This window comes from Cyanistes caeruleus, chromosome 4 (assembly GCF_971803275.1).
Source record: "Cyanistes caeruleus chromosome 4, bCyaCae1.hap1.1, whole genome shotgun sequence".
NCBI lineage: Eukaryota > Metazoa > Chordata > Aves > Passeriformes > Paridae > Cyanistes > Cyanistes caeruleus.
The window spans coordinates 43,459,696-43,479,268 of record NC_141704.1 but is presented as its reverse complement, the minus strand read 5'-3'; the positions used below and the strand labels follow the sequence as shown (position 1 = coordinate 43,479,268).

At 37.4% G+C, this 19,573-nt stretch overlaps 1 protein-coding gene across 3 annotated transcripts in view; it reads right to left on the bottom strand.

Moving 5' to 3' along the window:
• PPP1R12A (protein phosphatase 1 regulatory subunit 12A) overlaps positions 1-19,573 on the bottom strand; it is a 112,166-nt gene that overhangs the window by 77,767 nt on the left and 14,826 nt on the right. The gene's annotated exons all lie outside the window — the stretch shown is intronic.

Sequence of the window (19,573 nt, the reverse complement as noted above, 5' to 3'; positions counted from 1 at the left end):
TGGAAGAAAGTAAACCTGACCATATCTATCAGCCCTTCTCTGTGAACTCACAGGCTATGTTTGTATTCTAGTCATCAGCTGACGTTTAATCTTTTGCATTAGCAGGATCTACAAGAAGTTTCACTGCTTTCTAATTTTAGGAAGTGAAGTGGCAGAACTGAGTAGAATAAAAGCAATAATACTGAATTTAAGAAAAGCAATGGTAACTTCAATGATAAAGCTTCACCCCATCAAGGGGAAAAAATTTACATGCTGATAGAGCATCCTAGAGTAATCAAGACAGACTTTCTGTGTGCTCACTTTCCTACTACACTTTACTGCTGACAATAAAAAGCACCTTTAACAGAGGAAACCAAGATGACAGGTACAAAAAGGCAGTAAGACACTAATTCAATTAGCACTTGCCATGTGTGGTTTTATCCTTAGCATTATACAGCATATTAGTAGTAAAAGCAGATATAGTAAGCTGATAAGGCTGGTATCAGTCAGAACTCTTTTACTCCCTAAGCAGGGGAATCTATGCAAATAAATGACTAATTTGTATAGTTCAATTTAAAATAGGATAAAAAAGTACACATTAAGTATGAATAATACATCAGTTAGATTTATATACATTTTACACATAGAAAGTAAGTATAATGAAATCTAATGAAAAACCTCATACTTGGATGGAATCAAGAATAAAATAAGAAGTAACACTGACATTTCAAATTGCTTAAGCATTAATCAGATAATCTTAAATATGATAAATATATTCATTTATCAAAAGTACATTCTGTGCACAAAGCTACTTAAACAGAGGTAGGACTACATGTAAACAAGGAAACAAATTGTTTCTCAGTTTTCCATTTTTAAGGAAAGATATCTTGCCTCTGCTACTTTCTGTTCCTAGACTGGAAAAAGAAAAGCTATTCTTCTCTAACGTAAATGCCAGAAATTCAATTTGTGATCAAAATTATAATTCATTGAATTGATTAGATAAATTTGAAATAATTTCCAGCTTTTCAAAAATATTACGAAGTCTTGAAACTGACTTAGGTTACAAATCAGCAGGTTCAGGATGAAATTATTTTGACAGGATCACTAATATTTTAGCAGAAAACCAAGGCTATTCTAAAAAATGATACTTGAACAGATTTCATGTGAAATTATCCAAAAGCAAATCAGCCAAACTTGTTACAGTAAATATCAAACACCTGTTTTTTCTCAAAATGGTATTTTTAATATATATTTTGTCTATTCAGATTGTAATAAGGTGAGAAACCTGCAGTTTCCAGTCCCTGCAACTCTGCAGGTGTCAGACAACACCTTTTCCAGGTGTATCAGCAGTAACACCTCAATACTCCTCAGCACAGGTCTCGCTCTGAAGGTAGGGCAACACAGAAGTGTTGAGAAACCTTCAGAATAATCCTCACAGTGCAGCATCTTTTACACGTAACAGCGATGTCTATGAATTTTACCTTAACTTTTAACAAAAAAAACCCCAACCAAACAACAACAACAAAAAAAAACAGGAATCAGCTCTCCAATTTTTTCCCCAGTGGCTGTGGAACACACATATATTCATAACTTCATTTTACAATCACTCAATTAATTTCTGCTTTCAGAAATACATTCAGAAAAAAACCAGAAGCATCTGGGACCTGGTTTGCTTTCTCTTCTGTTGTAAGTTTGAAGGAATTACTCAGGGGAGTGCATAAGTTATAGACAATGCTAAAAAATTCAGTATCAGGTAGTTTCCATATACATTTTCATATTCCACATTGTAGGAACACACAGAGCATCATTTGGAACCATCTGTCCAAAGCCTTTTTTCTCATTTAATCTGCACAAAAAATGTCCCCGTGTACTCCAAAAGGTAAGGTTCTTGTAAAAGACAAAAATCACCATGACTCAAATTATCCGCAAGTGAAAAATGATATCAGGATACACCTAAAGCCAAAATTCAAGGCAGCTAAGTCACTTAAAGAAAGCTTTGGAAGTTAAAAAGAGTTTGTTCATGATGTCCCTTTGTTAAAAAAATATTCTAAAATAATTTACATGCATGCTTCAGAATAGTTAACAAAACTGTTTGTTCAAACAAATAAAAAGATAATAATCAAACACACCACAAGCCTCTGTCAAGTATAAAGAATAGAAAGAAGTATTCAAGACCAAACTCCCTCTCTATCAAAGGCCAGCTATGCAGCTGTTCATCTTCACAGACAGAGTTTGCAACTTCTAAAAAAGGCGTTTTTGCCACAGTGAAACTTAACACCCTCTTCAATAGGCTTGCTACATGGTGAACTTGCTGCACCACCCTCACTGCTCCGAGGGAAGATGAAACCTGTGTTCCCATGTAGGCACTTCCTTTGTCCCAGCAGCAACTCCAGCCCCATTTCCAACAACTATCTTTTGACTGCATCCAAATTTTTCACTAGCACAAAGAAACAGCCGTGAGTACTTCCTAATAGTGACAGACATCTAGGATTTCCCTTGAGCCACAAAATTAACAACATCCACTTTGGAACCCTCTCCCCAAAAGAGCACGACAGAAGTACCAGCTTGGACATCGGATTCCCTCTGGTCTATATAAACAGGAAATTCTTTGGTACTGTTGTCCCATTAGAAACTCATTATGACAGATTAACAAAGAAACTGCAAGTAATCACAAGTTCCTAAGAAAGCACTTACACCCAAATTACATTGAAAAATGGTCAGAAGACAACAGCCAACAAGTAAAATAATCTAAATTAATTCAGACCCATCCACAACAATAAGCATCACTATATATTCACAATACATTTTTGAAAGAGGAAATTTTCAAGTCTTTTTTTAAAATCCTCTGAACGGGTATCACATGGATCAGAAGCCATTACTCTTAAACACAATTTTATTAGGAAGTTACAGTAGCAAAGAAATAAAGAAAAATTGTGGTGGCAATTAAAAATAATTTTTTAACAAAAAAACCTGAGACAATCAAGATAAAACCCGAAGTTAAAATGAGTATAAGTAGTAAAGTAGTATAAGTAGTAAACTTAAAATAATAGAGTAGAAATTTGGAAAAGAAAGTTACAAACATCAATGAAAAAACACAGCTGTCACAGGCAGGAATAATGAAGCATTTTTTAGATATGTTAAGAATGTAGAAAACACCAGAAACAATATACAGGGCATATAAAAATAAATAAATAAATAAAATTGATCAACAAATACTTCTGTTGTGTGTTTTGAAAGAATCAGACAGTTTTGCCTTGCATAATGAGGCTGATACACCCTCTAGCCTACTAGTAGTAAGGAAGAACATTAAAACCCCATTGATCACTGTTTTAACTTAGTAGATCTTGGTAATACAAATCACAGGTATGCTTGGGCAGCTCCCTAGCCACTATTCAAGAACTAACGCAGCTTCAAGTTTGCTAGTGCTTCTAAACAGATTGTGAAATACCTGAAAAACAGCAAATGATTGATAACACCATACCAGCACTGCAAAGCCACAACAGAAATGCCTGGAAGTGTTACCTTGTCAGCCATCCTGGATAAAATAAATAAAAAATTGACAAACAAACAAACAAAAAATAATCCATGTAAAAGATTCTAAGATAACTGAGGTTCATTAGGCTTATCAGCATGTCAACACAGTTATACTGCCCCAAAATCTTTACTGAGCATCACCAACAGCACCACTGCTTTTTTTTGCACCATGGAGGCAGATCTGATGAACATGGAATGCAGCTGACACTCACTCCTACAATCTGGGGCACTAGCAAACAGTTTTGAAACAACATAGGTCTAACAAGGCTTTTTAAGCTTGCAGCCTTGCCAGATGAAAGCTTACCCTGCTCAGAACAACTCTCCATAAATGTTCATGAAAGCTTACTAGCAGAGACACCTTTGGTGCAGAACCTGAACAGGCTTTCTCAGGAGACGACACCTTGAAGTATATCTCTCCAAACCTAAGTTAAAACAGATTTCTCTTTTTTTTGTTCACAGTATACTCTGACCACATCAAGTATCAGACTAACTCTGCTGTTTCGGCACACAATGCATGAAAACCCAGCACAAACTGAGTAATTTTGAGAAGCAGTTCTCTAGACTCCATCTGCAACCAGTGTTACTGTTGTTCTTATGGCATTAAAAAGCAAACCAGACTCTCACACAGTCTCAGATATTCACTCTGATACAGAGGTCAAGAATGATATATGCTGACTTTTCATCACCATATTAGAAGTACTGGTGTACTAAAAATGTTAGACTTTTCATCGGTATATTACAAAAGCAGCTTCTTTTTCAAAATGCTGTGTGTGCTCCAGTACTAACACCATCTCAAGCCTTATTCTGCTGGATTTGTACGCTCTGAGTCATGCTGTACCACCTTCACCGCTGCCACCAAACACATAAGACAGCAGATCTGAAGCATTTCACATGGCAAGAGTTTACGGCCCTCCAAGTCACAGCTGTGCTCACGCGTATTCTGTGTGGCACAACTTGCAGCACGTCAAGAGGCCACGCCTGCTATCCCCTAAGTCTCTACAAGTTCTAGGGCAAAGCTTACAGATAGGGCAAACATACAGATGTATTTTCCCCATCTTCTACAGAGCCTTTGATCCTCACAAATCAAGTTATCTCTGTGTGTAAAGGCAAACCTGTAAGCTAGTAAACTCTGAATTTTCTAGTTCTTGCTAACCTACTTAAGAGCAATTTTATCCAAGCAAACAAGCAAGAGAAAAATACTGTAACTAGATGAGCAACTGTCACCCACAGCGTACATGCCAAAACCAGCCTGACAAAATCGTGGTGCCCTCTGCACTTTTGCCAGAGAACAAGGAATTCAGACATTCATACATATGCTGCAGCAGTTCTCTCTAGCTTCTCAGTCCTGCATGTCAAATTTTGGAAGCTCAGAATTGAGTTCCAAGAAAAAAAAAAACATTGAAGAAACTTGCCACTTATGTATTTTTTTCACTGTCTTTAACTGCACACAATACCACTTTTAAAACATTAGGAGGATATACCTCTGGTAAAAGTTCTTGTAGTTGAATGCCGATAAAAACAGACTTTAGGAAAGCATTTAAAGTGAGCTTTTATGACCATCTTTCCCTGCTACACTTGATTTTAGGCAGTTATACAAAAACCATATCCCAGTTGATAGCAATTAGACTCTCATCTGAATATTTTGCCTTAGAGTCTATGACATTCAGATGATGACAATGTTTCAGAGGACTTACAAATACCATCCCTATCCGATAATTTGCCTATGTTTCAAGATGAGTTTTAAACAATAATCTGTTCCCTGCAGGAGGTAGTGTTATAAAACCAGAAAACCCTAATTCCTTTGAACTAACATACACTAATCATAATCATTCAGGGCATGATTCTACACGAGCTCACTGTTGACAAACAGGGAGGTCCCAGTCTCCCTCCTCATTCTCAACTGCACACTCCCAAAAGCATTTGTCAGAATCTCCATTAGCCAATTCACTAACCAGCAAGGCAGAAACAATCTTTTCTTCCTCCCCACCCACTGAAACAAACAAAACAGGAGGAGGGAAAGAAAACAGCATGGTGGGAGGAAGAGCACACCCTTTCAAGGCACCAAAGTAGAGTACTGCCTCAGTTGTACCTGGAGCTGCAGCCACTCCAGAGTTTCAGTTTAAAAAGGATTCTAGAGAAAAGGACAAAAGCTTAAATTGCTAATTATGCACTAATTCATTTGTGTTGACTTCTGAGAGACTGCTGACATCTTCTAATTGCATCAGGACAGAAAGCACTCTGACCTTCTCTTTACCGGGATTGTGTCAGCTTGAAAGAAATAAGAAAAGCCCAGAAGTCTGTTGTTTACCCGACCTTAGCAGTATGCATGTCATCACAAAATCAATCACAAACATTCTAAAATTTGCTTCTTGTACATCAGACCTCTAGTTAAAGATGATTATTATTAAACAGCATAAAAATGAAAACCTGGCTGAGAAGCACACCTGGCTCCAAGGTCAGTCATATGAATGCACACTGGCTTTACTGACTGCATTCCCCGCAAAATACCAACGAAAAAATGCTGAACAAGTGAAAAAAGAAAAAAGAAAATAATAAAAAAAACAAAACACAAAAAATGAAATAGCTTTGACTTCATGGAGAAAGTACAAACACTGCCTGAGCATGGGGAAAGTCTAAGCACTGCAGAGTTTTGGTGGGTAACCACTCAACATCCCTGGAAGGGGAGGAGCAGTAGCAAGGGATAGGGTTTGACAGGGAACACTTCCAAGATTTCACATTTAAGAGAAATGGACAAAAGGCCACATGACTTTCTCTACTATTCAGTCATCCACTGTTCATGCTGCAAAATGAAAGCTCCTGAAATGCAAACTGTTTTGTAAACTGGTTCTCAATTTATTTGCATGAAAGTTCTATCCATCAGGCTGCAGGCTACACTCCCAATACCTCAGAGTGCATGCTGAGAAACTGACTCCATGTTGTACAGAAAAGAGAAACCCACTTCCTGACATTCCAGAAGACGCCTTGAGCTTGCTTTTTCTCCTCTACAGTGCGCACCTCTACAAAAAAACCCCAAAACTTCTGTAGGGGAAAACTGTTCTGCCAGCCTAATTTTCACTATTAAATTAGGCAAAATGTGCTAGAGCTTTATGCATTTCTAAGACTCTACTTTGATATTAAATATTCATTTATGCACCTATATATAAGCAATAAGGCTGAACAGCCAAATATTCCAGGCCTAGGAAATGCATTAATTAATACTGCCTAAGCTAACGTGATTGGCCTCACAAACCTATGACCTATGTACAGTCCTACATGATCTCTACCTCCCTATGGCTAAAGGAACTTGTTTTATTCAATCTGTGAGATGATCAGTACTTCCATAATGTGTGGCTATTCAAAATGATGGATTTTTCTTTACAGTTCAGTGTTAAGCCTGCACTACTTAAACCTTGTTCCAAGTAGAACTCGCTCTCTTATGTGCTCTTACTTGCCACTTCACAACCATTTAGGTATGTAAGCAGGATTTGTAAAACCTCCACCCCAAAAGTTATTGCTTTACAGATCATTAAACAAACAAAACAAACAAAAAGGTCATCGTAGGCCATATCCCCCAGCTAAAAATAAATTTGAAATACCATGGAACTGAGGTTTTAGGATATCCACTATTTCATATGGCTAAAGCTTCCTTCCCCCTTCATTACATTTACAAGCACAAGGGCGCTGTCTCCTACCCCATACACCGTTATCTTCTTTTCGCCCTCACTGATAAAGCAAAAATTCAATGAGCAAGAGCATCTTTTTTCAGATGCCCTGAACTATCCCAAGAGCAAATCCTCTATGAGGCCCTATAATCTAGGTATGATGACATAATAGAGTATTAAAAGATTAATACATGTTATGTCCAAGTATAGGTTTCATGTTAATTACTTCATATCTAGTATACCAACAACCGAGTTCCATTGCTTCAGCATTCCCAATATCAGTCTTTCTTTTCCACACTATCACTTAATTTTCTTAACTCTCAGTTTCACCCTGACAGCCAACCCACATCTGACAGCTTGCTTTTGCCTCCACTCTTCTGACTCACTCCTACGTCCCTACTCTATTTTTGCATCTTACAGCTTCCTCCTCTGTGCTAGTAGAGGCAAAGAGGTCACAGCACAGATAGTACAGCCTAAGTTTAAATGAATTTTACAAGTTCACAGCACCCTGACATCTGTACAACCTCTGTATTCTGAATTATCATACTCAAAATTAACATAAGTATATTACTGTATGGTACTGTAGGGTGTTTTAGGTCTTGGTATACTCTGTTGGATATCAGCTTTTCCCTGAAGCATTCTTCTGGTAAATCTGAAAATATTTGAAAAAAGGTTTTCTTCTGAAAAATCCTATCATGCTGCAAAATGCTAGAATATTAAAACATAGATCCATCCAAGGAGATTTTGCTTCTGCCAATCTGATTCAGTATTAAAAAAATTCCATCCTCCTTTACAGCTTCATAGCTGAAAACAGTAAGAGAACAGACTTTGTAGAGATCCGGTCTTATTCAAAGGGATGGACTATCTCCCAGAAAAAGAACTCAACAGACAGAACTCTTCAGCCTAGAACAAAATGACACTGACAACCATGTAACACAAGACTAAAAATCATTAGTAAGAGAAATCTGTTCACCATTTCTGCTAAAACAATGAGTTCAAGTCATTACACAAAGCTAGCAGAAGCTGCAACCAAAAGACATAAAAAAAACAAAAGCTGCTTTTCTGAGAACTGATTGGAATGCTCTGTATCAGCAGAAGCAAAGATGACTTATCACTGGTCTCAGTAGACTGGCCTCTTCACACAAATCAGGCACTGAAGCTCTATGATTAACTGAAAGGTTATGATTAACTAAAGGTCTCAGACACCTATATAGAGCAAAAACCTTCTTAATTACAATTTAAAATAATACTATAGCATTCTTACTGATACTTCTTTCATCACAGTAGGTAAGTGATAAAGTGCTTTGTTTTTTTTTTCTTTTCTGCAATATGTTGTGGTTTTTTTACTAGGACTGCAAGTAAAGGTAATGACTTTCTTGCATTTGACAGTATTCTGTGTATCTGAATAAAGAGATATGACTAAGTTTAACAATCTACTCTCTCATATAGGAGGGTTTTTAAAGTATAGGTATATAAATTACCACATGGAGAATTACAGTAAAGCTTCTGTGGATCCTACTACTTGAGAGTAAGTACAGGGTAGTTTACTTCACTGGTGCTACTATACCCAGATGAACCAGATCCCTCTGAAGCAATCCCTTAATATGCAAATTTTGACACTTTCCCACATGACATCCTTCCCTATAAACTGGAAAAACATGGATTTGATGAACGGATCACTTCGAGGATAAAGAAATAACTGAATGGCTGCATGTAAGAGTAGTGGTCAATGTCTCATTGTCCATGTGGAGACCAAGAACAAACGGAACCCCTGAGGAGTTGGGGCAGATACTGCTCAACATCTTCATCAGCAACACTGACCGTGGGACCAAGCGCACCCTCAGCACATTCACTGATGACACCATGCTGCGTGAAGCGATCCCATCCAGGGGATCTGGACACATTTGAGAAACAGGCCAATGCAAGCCTCGTGAAGTTCAACATAGCGAAGTGCTAGGTCCTACACCTGGGTCATGGCAATCCCAGGCACACCCACAGGGATGGGCAAAAAAGTGATTGAGAGCAGCCATGTAGAGAAAGATTTGGGGTGATGGTGATGGTTGATGAAAACTCAACATGAGCCATCAGTTCACAGCCCAGAAAGCCAGTCCCGGGCTGCACCAAAAGGAGCATGGCCAGCAGGCCAAAGGAGGGGATTCTCCCCCTCTACCCTGCTCTGGCTGTAACAGCTACTGGAATTATGACCAGTTTACAACAAGCTCGGGTAGAGGCACATCAGCTTACATGATAGCAAAAGAGCATTATGTAATAAGCCAGTATCATCAATATGCTATTAGCCTCCAATAAATTAATTAAATCCTTAGTATAAAGTCATTGCCACAAAAGAAATTTCTTCTACTAGCTACACAGGCTCTTGCCACATTTTCAGTTTTAATAATTAGCTACTGTGCTACTGAAGCAGGCCAAGAAAGAGGGTATTACAGACAAAGCCAAAGACAGCTGGGCTGGTTTTTTTCCCCTGTTGTTGGATGGCTGCCTTCATTTCACTGGAACACTACAAAGCAAGTTGACCATATAAGGCACTGGGATTCCCATGGAAAATGCTTACACAAATCTATCCATGTAGTCTATTTAGTTTATACACAACAGTTAAGATGAACGTTTACAGTACATTTTTAAGACGCTTTAAAATTACATCTTACACAGATTCAGCATTACTTTTGCCTTAACTAAGCTCATGTAAGTAGCCTTCCAGAAGAATCTACAGCTTAGAATTCAACTGAATGCATTTCTTTACATAATGTTAAGACCAGAGCACTTTCAAAACTTCAGGCAGCATTCATAAATACAACATCCTTGATTTTGGTGCAACTGAAAAGTACCAGAAAACCCTAATTCAGAGGTCTGACAGCAAATGAATCTCCCTGCCAGCCACTGGCTGCAGCCTGCATTTATCAGAGGCAGCAACTTGCTGCACGGAAAGATTATTTGTAGCCTAGATTCCAGCAAGAATAACTCTAACAAGCAAGTGCTTATAAGGAGATGGTAATACACAGTCCACAGGGAAAGGACAGGGAGAACTGAAGAAAGCAACATTCTTGAACAGATGGGGGTGTAAAATACAGATGACTGCACAGCTTCCACTTGAGAAGGGCAAGGGAGCTTTCAAGACAATGGAAGAAAACATGAGTCTAGAAGAAGGGGCAAGAAAGAAATGAGTATGAACTTCAGGATTAGACAGATAAACATAAGAATTCAAAAAGCTGCAGTTAGAGCTCTGTGCCAGCATGACAACAGTATCTGCTTAGCTCTAGGGTTCATTTCTCAGAAGGAATCAAGCACTTAAACACTGGGAAGCAACACTTCTAACACAGCATCAAAATTTCTAGAGAACTGTGCTATACCTTTTATATGGAACCTCCTCTTAATATTTGCATTAATCTTTTTAGATAAGAATTTCACAACTAACCTTTACAAAATGTCAATTTTGCCAATACAATGCATAGTTTAGTCAATACTGGCTTTCCTCTTCAAACAGATATCCAAACCTCACAGTATTCTGTACACCAGAATACCAGATCTGTTGAATTAAACAGGACATTTTGCACCTACTTTAGGTAGGACTAGAATGTAATTCTTCAATCAACACGCAGTCTATTGACTCCTAAGGACAAAAAGAAGTGTTTGTAGATTGACACAATCTGAGCAGAACTATTTCTCCCAATAAATGTCAGCTGCTGCCAGACCTAGCTGCTGTTTTGCACCTCAGCAAATAAACGACATCTAACAAAGACACCAACAAAAAACAAAGTAGAAAAACAAAGCAGTGTAGACAAACAGAACCCAGAACTAGTTTTTTTAATAGAAACTGAGTACATATGTGACCACGGTAAAAACACAAAAAAATTACAGCTACCTTTGTGTAAAAGGTGGAACTTTAGTCAAATCTTAAATTTGACCCTGAGGCTAAACACATTTGAAACCTATATGTCAGAGTGTGAATCAGGAGCCATCTCTATTTAAGTCTGGCGAACATTCATTTGGCTAACATTCATCCAAATTAAAAGCATTCCTTAAGAAGCTGTAAATTCATGTAATTTTATCCACAGAGGAGAGCTAAGACTAGTTCTCAAGATCATGTCACTGGATGGACCTAAACTGTAATTTAATGGACTGTTCAATTAGTTCTTATATCAGTATTTTAGAAGTTACTGAACTCCAACTGCAAGCTCATCTACCACATGACTTGCCAAGTGAACAAGTTAAACTTCCCTACACGAGAGTGAATGGGCACGGGAATGTACCAGAGCTGTCAACAGGGCATGGGAATGCACAGGAGCTACTTGTGCTTAAGTAGGCATTCAGTCTATAATAACAACAGCACCATAATTCACAGTATCTATACCCCCATCTAAAGTAAATGCATTCTTAGTTCAGAAAAATGTACCATTATACCAAGCTACTTCAGATAACTTTAGAGTAGCTACAACTGTATTTTTGCTCTGCAGGGTATCAACTTGCTAAAAGCATATTTTGCAAAGTCTTCGACTCAAAAAGCCACATAAATGGGCTCTCCTTAGAAGAAAACTTTAAGGGAAGAGATTGCCTCTGTGGGATGCCTCAGCTGGGATACTGAACTTTTGTTTGAAAGGAATATTGATACACTTCTAGATTCAAAGTCACTACCTATCAGTCCTGCACTAAATATAAAGTACAGAGTAAAACTGAAGCAATAAATATAGCAATAACACTCCTGGCTTTAGGAATGGCACAGAAAATACCTACTACTGCTTTACTGAGGACTTACTCATTAGACTGAATTAGGTTAGGCAAAAGATTACGCAACTGTAGCATGCTGCAGACATATTAATATCACAAGCACTCCTCTGTAACATGCTACTGAGCAAGAGGAAGAAGGAAATGGCAGGTGAGTTTTTGCCTTTCCAAGTTAGTCTGGGCTACAGTTTACTTTCTTCCTATAGAAATCATTAATGTCTGAGACAGAACAGGTTGCTAAAACACTCACATACTTTGCAATTAAACATCTTAAGCTGCAGTGCACAAGACATGGGGACCTACACAAACAGGAGTTGGTGCTGCAAAGTCACACTAGGCCTTCTGATCCAGTCACCGGCAGTCATTAGCTAAAAAAATTTAAAATCAGTTCATATCTTCCTCTTTCCTCGTTCCACTCCTGCTGCCCAGGAATAGTGAGAAGAGATGGCAACTGATTATCAACAAAATTCAGCCCACCGGTCCTTATATTCATTAAGGAAAAGAATGGAAATTCAGGTCGGGGAAAATCAGAAGTTAAGATATGTGATTTTGAAATTTTAAGCCTAATAAGATCCAGTGACTTCGCAGCTATTCTTCGTATCTTTATACAACATCATTTTACTGATATATTCCTCAATAAAATACGTTTATATTTGCACTAAAATCAATGTACATGTTCAGTTTCAGAAGAAAAAGGTTTAAGATGGTTATGAGATTCAATTCCCACAGCCTTAATGAAAAGCAACAGGACACCCACACATTTATGAATGGATAAGGTCATTAACTAAGCTGAATAAAACTGAGCTGAGCTGCTCCGCACAAAGATGGCAGGCAAAAACAATGGTGGCACAAAATGCACTTACACCATCTTGCTGCTCTGGGGTTTGCACTTAACCACACTATTCCAAAAGCAGAGCATATAATTATCTAACAGACCAGAAAAAGTACTTTGATAAGTACTGCTGTAAAACAGGTTTGGGTATTACCACAGATAGTTCCTCCTTTTACTAAGCAACTCATTTAGCTAAAACAGATGCAAACACTGTGCTTGGATATGAGTTGTTTATTGTTACAGAGAAGGGAAAACCTAGAAAGATGTGTCAAAGTTATAGCTATAGTTCTAGAGAACCTAGAAGATATAATTTTAAACTTGAGCACTGAAAAAAAGTTGCTCCAAGTATACCAAGGACTGTAGAGTATGGCTACAAATCTGCAAGCCTTACAGATAATTCTACTGAAGTCATGGTATTTACAGAAGTGTGTTTCCAGGAGTAGAAGCAAGAGCCAGTTCTTGAGTCTGTTGCTCACTACCATCTATGGTAGAGCCCTATTAAGACTTATAAAGAAATTAATTATTGTTTCTTATACAAGCATTGAAAATTGAGGTTTTCAGATGAAGGTGTCAGGCACTGATTAATAATGTTCTTAAAAGTGACCAACAATAGCTGGTAAAGAAGTTATCAACTGTAATATTTGATATAATCACAAATAACAAAAAAAGGGCTCACTGTGTTAATTTTCCCCATGCTTTAAACTGCTGTATTCAGGTGCCTGGGTAGCCTAACAATGAGATTAGAGAAGTGTTGGGCTGAAATGTGGCCAGTGACACATATAAAGGTATACCAAAGCCCTTGCTCCAGAACTTCCCTGTTCATATTTGGGAAGCTAACACTATCTAGGGAAGAAGTTGACGCATGCTTGTGCCTTAAGCCATCTGCGTAATGGAGACAGCATTCATGCAGGAGCCAACAGCAAAAAATTGGATGTGAGAAGGTAAAAAGTGTAAAAACTGAGAATCATCATGTGAAAAAAAAGTGATTCTGTGTTTAATTTTCACTTCCTCTTGAGAAACCTGATGACAAAGCCAGTTTTCCATAATTTGGAGTTCATTTGGATGTCATAAAATCAGGAGTTAATTCCTGCCATGTTATTTATAAGCATATTTAGAGAGCACTAAGGTTACAAAAGAAGCATCCATAAAATAAATGTCTACCCAGTTGCAATGTGCATTACAACACAAGCTCCAAGTATTGTTTTGGTAGGTACCCTCTACATGTCTAACAACAGGCCCAGCAAGAATATAACACTGCAGAATATGACTATGTAGTTTAGAAAGAACATTCTATTTACTAGTTTTACCTTGGCCAAATGTATAGTTAGAATAGCTTGAATTAAACAAGAATTCAAGGAAAGAAGTACCTTATTGTTGATTTGATTAATATCATTCTTTGTATGAGACATCTATGAGCTAGCCTCATTCAGCTATGAAGTAATGACTCCCTAATTACAGCAATCTTCCCTATTAATGCTTAATATTCAAAATTACCCTGTACTTAAGGTCTTGAACTGAAGATATGAGGTCTAAATGAAGGTTAAATGTAGAACTGCAATACATGATTTGTCTTGCTCATAAGGAAATTGCTTGTTTCTTTCATCTGAGAATTGACCTACATCTCAGAACTCTGGCACGCAGACTAGTACCAGAGAAGCTGAACAGTTGATGGCCCTTGCTACTGGCAACCTCCTTGTGACTTCAAAGCAGCACACAGCTACTGGCAGAAGACAAGCAAACCAGAACCACCCTTATTCTTCAGGTGTCATTTGTAAGTGTGCAGCATGAGTTTCCTCAGTTAAACTGTACCTTAATCTCAGATGACTCTACTGTGTTGGCTTATAGTTCTTGAACTAGAGGTAGTAGTACACCAATCCTAGCACACCAAAGTATGAAACTTATTTGGCAAAACTGGGAAAATTTACTAAAAATGACATGAACACTATGACTGAAGCACTCATAACTGGAAAATCAGAAGTACAGAATGATCTTCAACCTCGTTTATGAAGTGCTTAAACTTAGCTTCTGTTTTAAGAATTACTGTTTGCCTTTTAGCTAATTTTTGTTCTCAACTTGGACTGAGTCATTTTTTCCATTACTGCAAGCAAGCTACTTTGTTTTTATTGGATGCTTTAAGTCTAAGCATGTTCAGAACATCACAACTACAGAACTATAGTTAAAGCAAGATAAAATTTGCTGAAATTAACAATTAAAATGAGCTTAAAGCAAGACTTACAGCCCATCTACTTAAAAAACCAACAACTTTAGAACACTTTAATATCAGTATACAAAATTTAACCCATTCCTTCTTTGCCCTCAAGCAACACCTGGCAACAGTTTTATCAACTCTTAGATGGATTTTAGTGACCCTACTTTCAGATCTTTTTACCACCAGGGATTTTATACCATCTCATATGCCATGTGTAGCTTTAATTTATTACTTTAGGATCCTTGGCTTTATATAAATGAAAACTTAATAAAAATCAGACACTATTAAAAGATCCTTTTTGCCACATTAGAAATAAAGTCCTTGAACAGCAGGATTGAATTTTGTTTCTTTAATTGCTATTACATTAAACGTGTGAAGAAACTATTACAAAAAAAAATAATTACATTTTGCAAGATAAGATAATTTCACATGACAGCATTCCTGTTTCCAGAAAAATGCCAAAATGTTTACAGGTTAAAGTTACCCCAAAGAAGCTGAATAATTACGTCTACCCAACTCTTTAAATTAATCAGTTAACATAAAAAACAAGCAAAACACCACAAAGCAAACACCAAACAGCCCAGGAACCATGAAAAATTCCACCCCACCAGTACTACAACAGTCCTCCTCAATTCACCAGTTACAAATACAAATGCAGTATAATCTATGTTTGACACATTGGTATAATAATTTTAAAAAAAATTTTTCTTCAAAAGAATCAACATTAAAATGTAAGCAGGCATATTTCATGTATTTCTTGTGTTCTTCCTCCCCAAACTTCATACACATCTTCCACTGTGATGCACTGTAGAGCAGGAACGATGTCTCCAGAGGTCTACGCAATGCCTAGCCAAGTGAAGCCACTGCTTCATTAGGAATTTCTGCTGTGTTTGTATGCCAGGCCCATCATGAGAGAAAGGCCATTGAATACAGCATTTACCATGTAAGTTCCCGTATTACTGTAACAACTAAGAGCTCTAAACACCGGAGCACAATCTCCAGAAAGATCTATATCCACATCTGTGGAGCAGATCAGATTTTCTGGAAAAAACTTCTGCTTCAGTAGCCAAAAAGCTACCGGAATGTAGAAAAAAAAAAACAGCAGCATTTCCAAAAAAGGAAAAAACAGCTAAAAACAAAACAAGAAAACCAGACAGACAAGCGTTAGTTAGCACTTCAGCAAAAGTCCTGATCTCCCCAAATAATACACTCCTGAAGAACTATATTGGGCATCTATGTTTCTGTATCCAATTCAGAGAATCATTAGTCGAAGCAGACAGTCTAAACCATGCTTTCATTAAAAAAAGAAAAAAAAAGCCACACCCAAAAATACCTTCTGTTGAAACTCATTTCTCAAGCCAGTGCCCCCTGGCACCTCTCAGTCACCTGTTCACATAACATTTAAAAAAAAAAAAGGTCAAAAGACAGTGTTTAGGCAAGATTGCTCCATACTCTAGGAAAGTAAAGCAAGATAACCCATGTATTAAATAAACATTTGCTTACTTACACAGCACTGAAGTTAACAACCACATTTTACATTTCTGCTTTATGGAACAAAGAATGCTTTGCTGTAGTAAAACTTGATACTCTCTTTTTATAACAAACCTTTTCTGCTTGGTATGCTACAACAATTCCTCCTCTCCACTCATTTGTCTGCTTCCTATGTCATGCTTTTCAGGAATTAAGACCACACAACATCTGTCCAGACCAACTTTGCAGTAGGTGGAAAGATTACAACACATGCCTACCTACCTGCCAAAAAAAGTAAGCTCTGAGATCCAGGAATAGATAGAGCAAAGACATCCCTGTTCAGCAGACTGAAGCCTGTATGCGTGCATTTAGAATGGAGAGAAACTCCTTGCTCGGATTGACCGAGTCCAAACAGGAAAGGCCACACTACATCCTACCAAGGTCAATATAATATCAAACAGCATTCCAAAACTGCTGGCTAAATGCACATAGTAAAAAGATGTGCAAAGCAAAAATCATTGTATTCCTTCTGGTCACCTGGGGAAGGAAAAAAAATAAGGCACGAGAATACAGCAAGAAAAAGAAAACTGGTAGACAACTGCAGTAAGCATCCCACCTCTAGTTATGTACTTGCCTTCCATGGCCAAGGATTTAAGGAAGTCAGAATTCTCAGACCCTAAAAATTGAAAGCCTCATAATCCAGATTAAAAAAAAAAAAAAAAAAGTCTTTAAAATAGAAGAAAACACCCTCATTTTTATTTCACCTAAAAGTAAGCAGACAAAGGCTAAGCAAATATCCTCCAGATAGTTCAGTGGCAGAAGTAGTATCGCCTTCCACCAGCCACTCAATAGCCAGCAAATACAGCTCACCTCATAACAGAGTAGTACCATGCTCACAGTGTCCCACCACTTAAGAGCTAAATCAGAAAGGTTGCAAAACCAGTGCAATAGCAGGTTTTTTGTCTTCAAGAACCAGAAGACAATTTTGGTTGTGTTTTGGGATTATTTTTTTCTCTTGTACATAATTTTTAGCAAATCAGAGCTCTATTTTGTCTTTCACCTTCTTAATGGTCACCCAAAAAGCACTCTCCACCAGAAATAATTCTTTGTGTGATCTGGATATTGGGAAAGATCATTAAAATTTTGCACCTTTCACTGCATTAGCTGGGATTTTTTTTGCAGCCTTAGGGTACAATCACAAAAGGTTTTTCTCTTTAAAAACAAAGTTTCAGTATGGCTACCAGGAACACAGATTAAGGAGGCCACAATAATTCTTCCAGTTTATGTAGGACCCTTGGGAACACATTAGCAGAACTGTTTGGTGGATTGCCTTCATATATTTCCAGCTTTACTTCTGCCTACAAATCAGATTTTTGTCAAAAACTAAACCTGAATTAGTGCTAGTTCCAAGCCTCCATGAAAACCTAAAATATGAAACAAGCTTTCACACAGACCAAAGATTCCTACAACAGTTAAATGATGATTTTATAAGTTTAAACAAGTAGTCCCCTGGGAACAGCACAGAACACTAGCAACTAATACAATTTCACCCAGTTTTTGTCTTCAATCTCCAAAGCTAAACTAAGGACGAAACATTAAATCTTTCATCTAGGCAGTACATTTAATTCTGAGCCTCAGATTCATGGAAGTGTCCTTTTAAGCATATAATTTGTCACTTCTACATTCAATAGACTTTAGCTGAGCAATTCCACACCAACCTCTACAACTGCAGGTGATCAGCATCACTGCTCCATGAAAATGTACATATTTATCAACCAATCCTGGTTTCCTGCCATTCAGTCAGTAAAAGCTGATTCAGAGCAAATTAACACTAACTCCCTAAAACAACAGCCACAGAAGTAAAGGTTGGAGAATAGCATGAGTTTGTTACTTTAGGAGAAAAAGACAGGGAAAGTAAGAATTATGAAGAAAAGACTTATTTGAAAAAAGAAACAAAATTTTGATAGTAAGCAGTGCCTTCAAACAAATACTTGCTGACTTTTTGGAAAAAAATCACAGATTGAAAGCAAGTGGCAAATGCAACACAACTGTCACTTGATTTTTGAACAGAAGAACAAAGTTAATAGTTTGCTTCAGTATTTGTCTCCTGGAATTCACAGCTGCTTGGCTCCAACTTCCATCTGCAAAATGAATAATTTCCATTTTAGGAGACCAGCTTGCAGGAGGTCAGAGCAATCTGGCTATACTTGATTACACATCATAGCTGGTTACAAGCTGAAAGAGCTGCCTGTGCCAGTACATGCAAAAAATAAAAATCTAAGTTCATCAAAGCAAGTTTACTAGGACTTCATCAACTGAGGCAAAAGTTGCATTGAACTTTACTCCTGAGATTCAGCTGCTACTGGAGAACTTAATATCTACTTCTAGCAGTTTTAGCTCAAATGCTGGATGAAATTACAATTTAAATAATCCTATATCACAGTGATGGAGAGCCAGGATTTTGGCTTCATGCATTTAAAGATTTCCCTATCTCCAAATTCAGTGGCACATACAATTCATATATTTACCAATTAGCAAATGCAGAACATCCACTCTTCTCCTTACCCACAGTCCTTTGCAAGAACTCCAGGAAAAAAGGGGATTTGTGATTTATGGCACTTGGTGGAAGTACAAATCAAATTGTTACAACTACTGGCAAAATACAGGAAAGAATTATGGCAATACAGAAAATTCAGAATTATTTAATTGTATGCAACATGTATATTGAAATCACAGGTCAAACCCTACGCTAACACTAAAGTAGAGACTTGAAAGTTAAAGCTTGTCATTTTGAACATTCCTCTAAAAAAACAAAAAAAAAATTACTGACACTGGCTTCAACTGCCATGCTCAAAAAGAAAGCCACAAAAGCTTATTGCATCAAGGATTCAGAGACTTAAAACCAATATTTTAGCTTGTTGTTTTATGGCTGAACAGCACTGTCAATCAGCTAAGCACCTCTTCTACCCATACAGTAACTGTAGTAACTATAAACTAGTAAAAACAGTATGAAGATATAGTGATATTGTAGATTAACTACATCACTACTATACATCTGAAAGTTCTAGAGCTCACCTGCTTATTCAACCCTGAACACAGGGGCCATCGCAAGAGTCAATAAAAAACTGTATGACATTAAAATACCTCTTA